This window comes from Neovison vison, chromosome 11 (genome assembly GCF_020171115.1).
Source record: "Neovison vison isolate M4711 chromosome 11, ASM_NN_V1, whole genome shotgun sequence".
In the NCBI taxonomy this organism is placed as follows: domain Eukaryota; kingdom Metazoa; phylum Chordata; class Mammalia; order Carnivora; family Mustelidae; genus Neogale; species Neogale vison.
The window spans coordinates 10,435,472-10,450,725 of NC_058101.1; positions in this window are offsets into that span (position 1 = coordinate 10,435,472).

The window sequence follows — 15,254 nt, forward strand, 5'->3', positions numbered from 1 at the left end:
TAGGCTTTTTAAAATTTCTTCCTTTGACTTGTTACCTCAACATTTGTAGAATCAAAAATTTAAACACTCCTTAGAAATTAGTCATGATAGAAAAATAACATATTTGAAAAAAGAGAAGTTATCTGTTTTGAATTCAAATATTTAGGTTTAGCCAAATGTCTTCATTTTTCCACTTTCACTGGTATCATTCAACTTGTATTAATCGAGGTTATTAGGTAATCTTGTAACCTTTAGTAAAGCTTGCGCACAACTGTCTATAACAACCAAAGTTCATACTCTTCGCACTGTTCTTAGAGATTGCTTACTCCATCAGGAGAAAACCATCTACCTTAGCCATCAATGGTGATGACCTGGACTAATTCAATTAACAAGAAACACCCTAGCCCAGAGTCCGGTCTTCCATTTTAATCTCAAAAGTACCATCGGTACTCTAAGCCTCAGCTTTCTTATTTGTGAAATTATTCTATAATCTTCTGACTATTAATGCATAAATTGTTGTCCAGAGCAAATGAAATAATTATAGGAAAGTGACTTATAAGTTGCAAAGCAACTGAAGTATATGATATGGCTGGTATTAGCACTCATCTATATTCATTCTTTGTCAAAGCTTTTTTAATTTTTTATTTATTTTTTTTCCAATTTATTTATTTTCAGAAAAACAGTATTCATTATTTTTTCACCACACCCAGTGCTCCATGCAAGCCGTGCCCTCTATAATACCCACCACCTGGTACCCCAACCTCCCACCCCCCCGCCACTTCAAACCCCTCAGACTGTTTTTCAGAGTCCATAGTCTCTCATGGTTCACCTCCCCTTCCAATATACCCAAATTCCCTACTCCTCTCTAACGCCCCTTGTCCTCCATGCTATTTTTTATTTATTTTTTAAAGATTTATTTATTTGACATAGAGCACAAGCAGGGGAAGCAGCAAGCAGAAGGAGAGGGAGAAGGAGGTTTTCCATTGAGAAAGAAGCCCCAGGCAGGGCTCCATACCAGGACCCTGGGATCATGACCTGAGCAGAAGGTGGATGCTTAATGACTGAGCCACCCAGGCGCCCCAAATTAATGTTCTCTGTTTTTTGTTTCTAAATATTTTAATTTATTTATTTGACAGAGAGAGAGAGAGAGATCACAAGTAGGCAAAGAGGCAGGTGGGGGTGGGGGGGAGGCTCCCTGCTGAGCAGAGAGGCCAATGCAGGGCTCTATCCTAGGACCCTGAGACCATGACCTGAGTCAAAGGCAGAGGCTTAACCCACTGAGCCACCCAGGCACCCCTGTTTTTTTTGTTTCTAAGAGCTATGATTTTACACCAAATTTTACTTGTGGAAATGCAGTAGAGTCCTGATATATAAAGAGGACCAAAAAAAAAAAAAAAAAAAAAAGCATAACAGAAATAGCCAGTGTTTGTATCCTGCATATCCCTTTATTTACCTGGACTTTATATTAACTGGACTTTACTTCAGAACACATCTTGTACAGAATTTGCATGGCAGTACTTTGAATAAAGCAGACAGGGAGAAATAGGTAATTTATTACCACTCATTACACATTAAGCTGTTGAAAGTCTCCATATCTGAAGTGATAATCAGAAGTAAATTTTCTAGCAGGTAATCAGATGCCTTTCTCAAAAAAAAAAAAAATTGGTTCAGAAATAGAATGAGAATAAATTTCTGTTACCAGAAAATTTTTCTTTGCTAATTCCCTTTATCCCCAACCAAATTAGACTTTAGGAAGTACATCAAACTAAGTTTATCAGATCTTTTTATCTTAGTCCCACATTTGAGTACTTTAAATGGTGGCTTGACTAAACTGGGCAGCAATTTGGTAGCTATCCAATTGATTCAATCAAAAGCATGTCTTAATAGCACTAATTAAACTCTAGGATATCAAGAATGAATAAAAAGCAATGTGAAAACAACTTGATGGTTCTGTACAGTTTGATTTCTTAATTCCCGATAACATCATGAGTGCTAATTAGACTATCCAAAGGATCTTGGTTTTCTGTTAAGAACATATTGAACTAACCTAATCAGTGTAGGTACAGCTCTATGCAGAATACCAGTAGGATCTTGCATGTGACTAATGTTAGAAGGTAAATATCAAAATAAAAATATTAAGCTCAAATCCAAATAAACATTAATTGCAATAATTGAAAGTACTGGAGAACCTAAGACTATTAAAACAGTATTCATTGGAATAGGTAAGACTGAAAAATAATTAAAATAATAAGTATATGGAGCTATTAGAATAAAGGCTTATATCTAATACTTAACCAAGACAAGTAAAATCTCCTTTCCAAAGAAATAAAGGCATTATTCAAGACTACAATAAAGTCAGTTAGCTCAAAAAGATAGCTATTTTGCTCCCTTCTACAAAGTTAAAAATTAAGTTGGTATTTTCAAACAGTTCTTCTAATACTAAGATTAATTTTCCTCTCAAAATCAACTTTGAGAACAGGTAAAAAGAAGAAACTATCATGAGTTTATAAGAAAGCTGATTACAAATATTAAAAATTAAAGACTAGTCATTTAAAAATGACTAGTAATATTCTTAAATAATTATTATCAACACTTATGGGCAGAGTTTTTATATTTTAGATATTTGTAATTCTATTTATGTATAAAGAGTATTTATTTCCAAAGAGGCTGCACCAACTTGCATTCCCACCAACAGTTTAAGAGGGTTCCCCTTGCTCCACATCCTCTCCAACACATGTGGTTTCCTGTTTTGTTAATTTTGGCCATTCTAACTGGTGTAAGGTGATATCTCAATGTGGTTTTAATTTGAATCTCCCTGAGGGCTAAGGATGATGAACATTTTTTCATGTGTCTGATAGCCATTTGTATGTCTTGATTGGAGAAGTCTCTGTTCATATCTTCTGCCCATTTTTTTCCCCCAATTTATTTATTTTCAGAAAAACAGTATTCATTATTTTTTCACCACACCCAGTGCTCCATGCAAGCCGTGCCCTCTATAATACCCACCACCTGGTACCCCAACCTCCCACCCCCCCGCCACTTCAAACCCCTCAGACTGTTTTTCAGAGTCCATAGTCTCTCATGGTTCACCTCCCCTTCTAATTTACCCAAATTCCCTACTCCTCTCTAATGCCCCTTGTCCTCCATGCTATTGGTTATGCTCCACAAATGAGTGAAACCATATGATAATTGACTCTCTCTGCTTGACTGATTTTTTTATATGTTTGCCTGTTTCGTGTGTGTTGAGTTTGAGGAGTGTGGAGATTCCTCAAGAAATTAAAAATAGAGCTTCCCTATGACCCTGCAATTGCACTCCTGGGTATTTACCCTAAAGATACAGATGTCATGAAAAGAAGGGCCATCTGTACCCCAATGTTTATAGCAGCAATGGCCACGGTCGCCAAACCATGGAAAGAACCAAGATGCCCTTCAACGGATGAATGGATAAGGAAGATGTGGTCCATATACACTATGGAGTATTATGCCTCCATCAGAAAGGATGAATACCCAACTTTTGTAGCAACATGGACGGGACTGGAAGAGATTATGCTGAGTGAAATAAATCAAACAGAGAGAGTCAATTATCATATGGTTTCACTTATTTGTGGAGCATAACAAATAGCATGGAGGACAAGGGGGGGTGTTAGAGAGGAGAAGGGAGTTGGGGTAAATTGGAAGGGGAGGTGAACCATGAGAGACTATGGACTCTGAAAAAACAATCTAAGGGGTTTGAAGTGGCGGGGGGGGTGGGAGGTTGGGGTACCAGGTGGTGGGTATTATAGAGGGCACGGATTGCATGGAGCACTGGATGTGGTGAAAAAATAATGAATACTGTTTGTTCTGAAAATAAATAAATTGAAAAAAAATGATATGAAAAAAAAGAAATTAAAAATAGAGCTACCCTATGACCCTGCAATTGTACTACTGGGTATTTACCCCAAAGATACAGACATAGTGAAAAGAAGGGCCATCTGTACCCTAATGTTCATAGCAGCAAGGGCCACAGTCACCAAACTGTGGAAAGAACCGAGATGCCCTTCAACAGATGAATGGATAAAGAAGATATGGTCCATATATACAATGGAATATTATGCCTCCATCAGAAAGGATGAAAACCCAACTTTTGTATCAACATGGATGGGACTGGAGGAGATTATGTTGAGTGAAATAAGTCAAGCACAGAGTCAAGTATCATATGGTTTCACCTGTGGAGCATAAGGAATAACATGGAGGATGTGGGGAGATGGAGAGAAAAAGTGAGTTGGGGGAAATTGGAGAAGGAGACGAACTATGAGGGACTGTGGACTCTGAGATACAAACTGAGGGGTTTGGAGGGGAGGGAATGGGAGGTTGGGTGATTCTAGTGGTGGGTATTAAGGAGGGCACGTATTGGATGGAACACTGGGTGTGGTGCATAAACAATGAATCTTGGAACACTGAAAAAAATAAAATTACACATACAAAAAAAGAATATGATGTTATGGACAAAAATAGTTCTCTAATGCTTTTCTAGCTGTCAAATACTCTGAATAAATCCCTGGAATGGAAAAAAAAAGTATTTATTTCCTCTTCCAGGTAAAAAGGAATAACAGGAAATCAAATACCATGCTAGAGTTTTTGCTGTAAGAAACCATTAATGAGGTACCTGCTTTCAGGCAATAGACAATAGGTAAGTTTGAATCCCTCTGAATAAGGAGCCTCAGAAGGTAAGCCGCAAGGTTATCCTGGCTCTCTGTTTGTAGAAAGTGTGCTGACCTCAACTGCAACAAGCTGCAATCCATGCGGAGTGCAGTGGCCCCACTGAACTGAGCAATTTGCAGCATAGGGTACCGGTTGGGGAGGAGAATATGCATGGCAGCAGGAAACGGGCTCGGAAGCCTATGATCTAGGACAAAGATGGCTGTGCATGTACAGGGCAAAGACATATAAGCCTTGCTATGCATAATTTTTCTTTTTGATAACAGCTTTATTAAAATTCATACCACATGCAATTCATCTATTTAAAATATTAGTCTATCCACAGATACATGCAATCATCAGCACAGTCAATTTTAGAACCTTTTCATCACCGCAAAAAGAAACACCACAATGCCCAGGTGGCTCAGTTGGTTGAAAGACCAACTCTTGGTGTCAGCTCAGGTTATGATCTTGGGGTCGTGGGATCAAGCCCAGCATTGGGCTCCACACTCTTGTAAGAGTCTGCTTACGATTCTATCTCTTCCCACCCCCCTGCACATGTGTGCATGTACACTCTCTAAAATAAGTAAATCTTTAAAAAAAAAAAAAAGGATAGAAAGAAGAAAATGCTATATCCTTTTGTTATCACCCCACTGATTTCCTCATTTCTCCAAACCTAGGCATCCACTAAGCTACTCTGTCTCCATAGCTTGGCTTATTCTGGATATTTCATGAATAGAATCATGTAATAGGTGGTCACTTAACATAACAGTTTCAAGGTTAATCCATGTTAAACAAGTATCCACACTCCATTCCCAGTATTCTGTATGGATATGTAACATTTTGTTTACCTGTTCATCAGCTAATGGGCAATTGGGTTGTTTGTACCATTTGGCTATTACAAGTTGTGTGGCTATAAACATTTGTTAAAAGTTTTTGTAGGAGTGGAACTGCTGGGTCACATGGTAACTATGTTTAACCATTTAGAGAATTTGCAGACCATTTTTCCAAGTGGCTGCACCATTTTATATCCCCTACAAGCAGTTTATGAGAGTTTCTATTTCTCCACATTCTCAACATATTAGTATCCCACTTTGCAAGTATTCAGCCAAGTGGGTATGAAGTGGTGCCTCATTATGGTTTTGGTTTGCATCTCCCTGATGACTAATGAAGTCAAACATCTTTTATGTGCTTATTGGATACTTATATTGTTTCTTGGAGAAATATTTATTCAAATTTTTTACCCCTCCCTTTGTAAATTCAGTTCTCTTTTTGTTTTTGAGTTGTAAGAGTTTTTTCTATATATTTTAGATACAAGACCCTTATTGGGTAGGATTTGTAAATATTACCTCCTACTCTAAGGATTATCTTTTCAAGCTCTTGTTGAAAATCTTTGCACTACAAAGGACACTAGTTTTGATGAAGTCCATTTATCTATTTTCTCTCTTGTTGCTTATCTTTATGGTGTCATATCTAGGAATCCATCGTCTTCAAGATTACTCCTATACTTTCTCCTAAGAAATAGTGAAATGGAGCTGAGAACTTAGTGGAGTGAGCAGACATCAGCTCCAGATCTCCTTGGTGTACCTTTCTTGTCCTTGAGCTACTGCCCACTAGCCAAAGCAAGGGCAGTTAGTGTTCAAGTTTTCTCAGTGATTCCATGCCCAAGGTTGAACCTATATCCCACAAGCAAGAGCTAGGAAGAAATGGGTCACTTGCTTTTCAGCCACACTCACCTGGAGCTTATAGCCTCAGTAGCAGGTAGATAAAAGGTAGAAGGAGGAATGCTGGCATCCTGGTCCTCTGGCGGGTAGCCCTACCAAATGAGAGATGAGGGAAAAGGAAGTCCCGTGTAGTTATATTTGTCTTGCTGAGCTAGGAGTGAGGAGTGAGTGGGTCTTGTTTTAAATACCACAGACTGTCACTTTCCTTACCAAGTTTAGAATTTCTTGGCAGAAAAAAAAATGCTTCTTCATTTGCTATATACCCTTTTTCCGGAGACTTTCACTAGTTTTCCTAGAGGAGCAAGCCCATGATATTCCTCATATTGTCATGCCAAAGGAACTACATGGGGGGTGATGAAAAGGCTCTAACCCTGGAGATGGTGATAGTTGCCTGACTATACTAAAAACCATTCGATCTTATACCTTAATCTGATGTACATTATAGAATTCAAGTTAAATTACATCGCAGTAATTTTGCCATTAAGTAAAGAATATATGAAGCTTACCAAAATGTGGCTACTGTTTTGAGAAGGGAAAAGAGAACAGAGGTCAAGCAGCACTAGAACCTTCCACACCCCAGACCCTGCTAGTGGAAAGACTTCATCACCACCTTCTCAAACATCAAAACATCCAGCTAAGACACTAAAAAGACTACATTCTAGACATACTGGCCTCATTGGAGAGTAAAATCTATTCCAGATCCACCTGTACAGAGCCCAATATCCTTGTCATTACAAAAGCAATAAAAGACAGTGTTTGGAGGGGTTAAGTCCCTCCAAGTTACAGTGTGCTTTTCACTCATCTACCCTAATAAAAGGCAAAATAAATCTCACACAGGTTTAAGGTGAAGTTGGCCAGTAATTGAAGTGCCAACTGGAAAAAAAAAAAGTCAAATATTTATAGGAATATAATGAAATGCAAGTTTTTAAATAACATATTCAATAGTGTCCTACATGAAAAGAAACAGAAAAAGGTCACTGATAATCCAGATAAAAATCAGTCAATAGAAACCAACTCTGAGATGGCCCACACATGCTGTTTAGTATACAAAGACTATAAAGCAGCTTATATTAATATGAAGAAAGATTTAAAGAATATGTTTGAAGAACTAAAAGCCAATATGGTCTTAAATGAACAGAAACGTAATAGTAAAATAGAAACTATAAAAAGATAGAGATTTCCGGGGGAGAGTCAAGATGGTGGAAGAGTAGCAGACTGAGATGACATCAGGTTGCAGGAGTTCAGCTAGACAGTTATCAAACCATTTTGAACACCTACAAACCCAACAAGAGATTGAAGAGAAGAGCAGAAATTCTAGAAACAGAAAATCGACCACTTTCTGAAAGGTAAGACGTGCAGAGAAGTGAATCTGAAGTGATGAGAAGGTAGACCGCAGGGGGAGGGGCCACTCCCTGGCAAGCATTGGCGCAATGGAGCACAAAATCCAAACTTTTAGAAGTCTGCTCCACTGAGGGACATCACTCCAGAGGCTAAGCAGGGGTGGGGCCCCCGAGGACAGTGTGGTCTCAAGTCCCACGGGGTCACAGAAGGATGAGGGGTGTCTGACTGTAGCAGAGCTCACAGGTATCAGAGCAGGAAAGCTGACTTTAGAGAGAGAGGTGAGGACTGAGCTCTCAGCTCAGGGTTACCTTAAACTGTGATCTGTGGCACAGTTGGACCACTACTCATTGAGCAGGGACCCCACAACTTGCAGATCCGGGGAGACCCATCTTCCTTGACTGGATGAGCAGTGTGGCAGGAATCTGCTGGGTTTGGAGACTCCAAACGGAGCTGTGTGCCAGAGACAGAAATGCTTGATCACAGGCTGGGTGAGCTCAGAGCGTGATTGGAGAACAGGGAGATGAGAGTGATTGAGTGCTTTTCTCTGAAGGTGCACTGAGGAGTGAGGCCTCAAGCTCTTAGCTCCTCTAGGCCAGAGATTGGGAGGCCACTTTTCATTCCCATCCTCTAGAGCTCTACAGAAAGCATTCAGGGAACAAAAGCTCCTGAGAGCAAAACCAAGCAGATTACTTAGCCCAGCCCCTGGCAAGGGTGGTGCAATTCCACCTTGGGCAAGGACATTTGAGAATCACTACAACAGGCCCCTCTCCCCAGAAGATCAGCAAGAAGATCCAGCCAAGACCAAGCTCATTGATAAAGGAGAACAGTGGAATTCCAGAGGAGGGGACAGCAAAGAATGGAATTTATGTCTTTCTCCCCATGATTCTTTAGTCTTACAAAGTTAATAAATTAAAAAAAATTTTTTTCTTATTCTAATTTTTTAACTTTTCCTCTTTCCCCTTTTAACATTTTTAAACTAGTTTATCTTAACAATAACTTTCTTTAAAAAAAATTTTTAGGGATGCCTGAGTGGCTCAGTCAGTTAAATGTCTGCCTTCAGCTCAGGTCATGATCTCAGGGTCCTGGGTCGAGTCCCACATCTGGATGGAGTCCCGCATCTGACTCCTTGCTCAGCAGGGAGCCTGCTTCTCCCTCTACCTGTTCTGCCTGTTCTGCCTACAGTTCTCCATGCTTCTGCTCTCTCTCTGACAAAAAAACTCAATCACAAAGGAAAAGCTGGAAAAGTCTCAAATGCATGAAGGCTAAAGAGCATTCTACTAAAGAATGAATGGATCAACCAGGAAATCAAAGAAGAACTTAAAAAATTCATGGAAACAAATGAAAGTGAAAACACAATTGTTCAAACTTTTTGGGCTGCAGCAAAGGCAGTCCTGAGAGGAAAGTATATAACAATACAAGTCTTTCTCAAGAAAGAAGAAAGGTTTCACGTAGAGAACCTAACACTACACCTAAAGAAACTGGAGAAAGAACAACAAAGAAACCTAAACCCAGCAGGAGAAGAGAAATACTAAGATAAAGGATCCAAATAAATAAAATCATGAATGAAACAGGAGAGATCATAACCAACACCAAAGAAATGCTAACAATTACAAGAACATATTATGAGCAACTATACACCAGCAAATTTGACAATCTGGAAGAAATGGGTATATTCCTAAAGTTTTATAGATTACCAAAACTGAACCAGGAAAAATTAGAAAACCTGAACAGACCCATAACCAGTAAGGAGATTGAAGCAGTCATCCAAAATCTCCCAACAAACAAGAGCCCAGGACCAGACAGCTTCCCAGGGGAATTCTACCAAACAGTTAAAGAAGAATTAATACCTATTATCCTGAACTGTTTCAAAAAATAGAAATGGAAGGAAAATTTCCAAACTCATTTTATGAGGCCAGCATTACCTTAATCCCAAAACCAGACAAAGACCCCAGCAGAAAGGAGAATTACAGACCAATATCCTTGATGAACACAGATGTGAAAATTCTCACCAAAATACTAGCTAATCGGTTCCACTAAAAGGATTATTCACCACTACCAAATGGGATTTATTCCAGGGCTGCAAGGTTGGTTAAACAACTGCAAATCAATCAATGTGATACATTAATAAAAGAAAGAACAAGAACCATATGATACTCAAGGATGCTGAAAACGCATTTGACAAAAGTACAGCAGCTTTTCTTGATCAAAACTCTTCACAGTGTAGGGATGGAGAGTACATACCTCAATATCATTAAAGCCATCTTTGAAAAAACCATAGTGAATATCATTCTCAACGTGGAAAAACTAAATTTTTTCCCCTAAGGTCAGGAACAGAGCAAAGATGTCCACTATTACCAGCGCTATTCAACATAGTACTAGAAGTCCTAGCTTCAGCAGTCAGAAAACAAAAAGAAAAAAAAAAAAGCATCCAAAATGGCAAAGAAGTCCTCAAACTATCACTCTTTGCAGATGATATGATACTTTATGTGGAAAACCCAAAGGACTCCACTCCAAAACTACAAGAACTCATACAGGAATTCAGTAAAGTTTCAGAATATAAAATCAATGTACAGTTGCCTTTCTATACACCAACAGCAAGACAAAAGAAAGAGAGATTAAGGAGTCAATCCCATCTACAGTTGCACCCAAAACCATAAGATACCTAGAAATAAACCTAACCAAAGAGGCAAAGAATCTTTACTCAGAAAACTATAAAGTTATCATGAATGAAATTGAGGAAGACACAAAGAAATGAAAAAAAATTCTATGCTCATGGATTAGAAGAACAAATATTATGAAAATGTCTATGCAGCCTAAAGCAATCTACACATTTAATGCAATCCCTATCAAAATACCATCAACTTTTTTCATAGAACAAATAATCCTAAAATTTATATGGAACCAGTAAAGACACAGAATAGCCAGAGGAATATTGAAAAAGAAAACCAAAGTTGGTGGCATCACAATTCCAGACTTCAAGCTCTCTTACAAAGCTGTAATCATCAAAACAGTATGTATTAGCACAAAAACAAACACATAGATCAATGGAACAGAATGGAGAGCCCAGAAATAGATCCTCAATTCTATGGTCAACTAATCTTTGACAAAGCAGGAAAGAATGTCCAGTGGAAAAAAGACAGTCTCTTCAATGGATGGTGTTGGGAAAATTAGACAGCCATATGCAGAAGAATGACACTGGACCATGTCCTCACACCACAGACAAAAATAGACTCAAAATGGATGAAAGACTTTATGTAAGCCAGGAATCCATCAAAATCCTTGAGGAGAACACAGGCAGCAACTTCTTCAGCCTCAGCTACAGCAATTTCTTCCTAAAAATATCCGTAAAGGCAAGGGAAGCAAGGGTAAAAATGAACTATTGGGACTTCATCAAGATCAAAAGTTTTTGCACAGCAAAGGAAATAGTCAACAAAACCAAAAGACAACTGACATAATGGGAGAAGATATTTACAAATGACATATCAGATAAAGGGCTAGTATCCAAAATCTATAAAGAACTCATCAAACTCAATACCCAAAGAACAAAGAATCCAATTAAGAAATGGGCAGAAGATGTGAACATATATTTCTGCAAAGAAGACACATGAAAAAGTGCTCAACATCCTTAGCATCAGGGAAATACAAATCAAAACCACAGTGAGATATCACCTCATACCAGTCAGAATGGCTAAAATTAACAAGTCAGGAAACAATAAGTGTTGGCAAGGATGTGGAGAAAGGGGAACCCTCCTACACTGTTGGTGAGAATGCAAGCTGGTGTATCCACTCTAGAAGATAGTATGGAGGTTCCTTATAAATTGAAAACAGAGCTACCCTATGACTCAGCAATCATACTACAGGTTATTTATCATAAAGATACAAATGTAGGGGTGCCTGGGTGGCTCAGTGGGTTAAAGCCTCGTCATGACCCAAAGGGGCACGTGCACCAGAATGTTTATAGCAACACTGTCCACAATAGCCAAACTATGGAAAGAGCTTAGATGTCTATCAACATATGAATAGCTAAAGAAGAAGTGGTGTATACATATGATGGAATACTATGCAGCCATCAAAAAATGAAATCTTGCCATTTGCAATGACATGGATGGAACTAGAGGGCATTATGCTAAGTGAAATAAGTCAACCAGAGAAAGGAAAATATCATATGATCTCACTGATATGAGGAATTTGAGCAACAAGGCAGAGGATCATAGGGGAAGGGAGGTCAAAATGAAATAAGATGAAACCAGAGAGGGAGACAAAGCATAAAAGACTCAATCTCAGAAAACAAACTGAGGGTTGCTGGAGGAGGGGGGTCTAGGAGGGGTGAGGTGGCTGGGTGTTGGACATTAGGGAGGGTAGGTGCCATGGTGAGAAAAAATAAAAATTTAAAAATTTAAAAATAAGTACATAAAAATAAAAAATAAAATTAAAAAAAGAAATAAGTCACTCAGAAAGACAAATACCATATGATTTCACTCATATGTGGAATTTAAGAAACAAGCAAAGAGGGGTAAGAAAAGACAAACCAAGAAACAGACTACAGAGAACTAGTTCTTAACTACAGAGAACAAACTGATGGTGACCCAGAGGGGCAGTGGGTGGGGACATGGGTGAAGGAGGTGATGGGGATTAAGGAGTGCACTTGTGATGAGCACTGGGTGATGTATGGAAGTGCAGAATCACTATACTGTACACCTGAAACTAATATAACACTACATGTTAACTATACTGGAATTAAAAGAATTAGGGGGGGAACAAAAGTACCAGTGATGCCCTCAATGGCTCAGTCAGTTAAGCATCTGACTTTGGCTCAGGTCATGATCTCAGGGTCCCAGAACTAAGCCCCCCATCAAGCTCCCCATTCAGCAGGGTGTCTGCTTATCTCTCTCTGCCCCTCCCGCTGCTCATGTGCTCTCTCAAATAAAATCTTTAAAAAAAAAAAGTACCCTACAATGTAGATCATGTTCTATTTCTGCTCTGCTCATGAACTTAAAGGATAATACCTATGTTATGCAACTAACATCCATTTCATGAGGTCATTCTTCAAGGCAAGTTACTGACACCACACTTTAATAGCATAGAGGGAATCTGAATTACAAGAACACCCTAGCAAATAAAATCACTTTGAAGGTAATTTCTACTTTTATGCTATAATGGAAGAGTTACCAAGCAGCCTATAGCAGCATAGATGTGTTCAAAAAACAGCTTTGGTAAACTGTGTATGGTCTAAGAGTTAATAAAAAAAGAGAACATAATAGGAAAAGAACTAAAGATGGGCTTGGTCTCACAATTTTGCCTAGAACTAGCCTGCTTAGATTTAAAAAAAAAAAAAAAAAAAAAAAAAAAAAACTACATTTCTTCTAAAGCCAATGGCAAGATATACAGAGACTACTTCAATTCTTTTTTTTTTTTTTTTTAAGATTTTATTTTTAAGGGATGCCTGGGTGGCCCAATCAGTTAAGTGTCTGCCTTCAGCTCAGGTCACAATCCCAGAGTCCTGGGATTGAGCCCTGCATTGGGGTCCCTGCTCAACAGAGAGCCTGCTTCTCCCTCTCCCTCTGCTATTCCCCCTGCTGTGTTTGCTCTCTCTCTGTCAAATAAATAAAATCTTTTTTAAGTATTCTCTACAGCCAACATGGGCTGGAATTTACAACCCTGAAATACAGAGTTTCGTGTTCTATCAACTGAGCCAGCCAAGAGTCCTATTTCAATTCTTCACAAGCAAGACAACTCCTTGCCCTCCTACTGCTTATGTAATAATTATCTTTAAAAATATATTTCAATAATAAATTTAAGTTGCCATAACTGCTACTGTAATACTTCAGATGTACTAGTCATTTCAACATGAAACTTCTCATTTAAGCCAATTAGGAGTGTTTTTTCCCAAATTTTGAATCATTGCAAGCAATCAACATTTGAAAGATTAAGGAAACTTACAGAAATAAGACAGAGCAAAGATTCATATATTTAGTTACTAGCATGTGAGAGCTAATTTTCAGTTAGTAAGATACTCAACCAAGAGAAGGCATTTGGCAGCTTGTGTAGACAGATTTCTCAAGAGGAGACCTAAACGAGATGTTGCAATTCTTGCTACATGTAATTTGTCCTTAAACAGAAATGGTAGAGGCTATTGCAAAAGCAGAGATAAAGTCATCTTTTTAAGTGCAAGAACAGGCTGATCTTAAACCCTGTAGCAAGTTTAATGGGAAACCATCTACTTTATCTTTGAATGAACTAATCAAAAGAGGACTAAAATACTGTTAAATTAAAAATTATAAGAATACATATGTTGTGTTATCTTAAAAATGGAAATTAATCTGTCAGTTATTCTCAGCTCTGGGTTTATTTTTAGACTCTTTGGCCCTCATTAACAGCTGATTTCCAAATAATTCACAGTAAGCCTAAAACATTGTTTAATTAACTTACAAAGTAAACTCGTAGCTTAGCCAAAAGAAAAGTTTAGAAGTGTTTTGGTAGGCAGAAATTTAACCTTTGAACAGTATAGAGTTGGTTCTTGTACAGCAAGACTATCTTCCCATACTGCCTCTTGCAAGGTTTATAGTATCTTTTCATATCCTTTACCACATAGATTTCCACTGGCCTTACAGAGGTAACTAAACCAGATCAAAGTAGAGATCTTTTTCCAACTAACTGGATTCCATTTTCTTAACCTAAAACCCCACTATTTTCAATATAGCAGGGGGGTCAGGCTAAAAATGTAATCGCTTTGTGCAGTTTACTAGGATTTGGTTGGAATCTGCCCATGCAATTAATCTTAGCTACTAAATGGATACCGAAATTCTAGCTCATTTGTCTGTGATGGTCCTAAATCCGAGATACAGGGCTGGCTTTAAATGTTCCACAGAGTTCCAGTGACCTTCTTGGTTTGGAGAGCCCGTGAAGAAATTGAACAATAACTAGAATAAGAGCAATAACTAACATCAACAACAGTAATAGATAACATTAATGTTATCTCTTTGTGTTTGATGTAACAGTAAACCCTGTGCATGGATTATCTCCATTAAGCTCACAGCAATTTTGTGACAATACTAGAGTTACCACTATTTTACATAGGAGAAAAATTAGGCTTAGACAAAACTTCCCATGGCTACACAGCCCATAAGAGCTGAATAAGGATCTGGTTTCAGAGCTGGTATACTAATCCTAACCTCACCCTGTTTCTGGGAAAGAGGGCTGCTGCAAGACCCAGGCACTGACCTGATTCCTACGAGGAGATGAATAACTGTGCCACTCTGGGCAAGTTACAAAACATACCTGGGACGTGGTTCCCTCTTCTGTAAAATTCTCCTTCAGCATTCCACAAGGGCACTGTGAGCTCTCCAGTTATACTAGCCCATAATATACTTATTTTATAGAATTCAGGTAAAATTTTTTAAAAAGCTTTTAGAGAGAGAGAGAACACAAGCCAGAGGGAAGGATACAGGAAGAGGGAGAAGCCTACTCCTTGCTCAGCAGGGACCTGACCCTCTCACTTCCCCAACTCAGGGCTCAGTCCCAGGACCTTAAGAT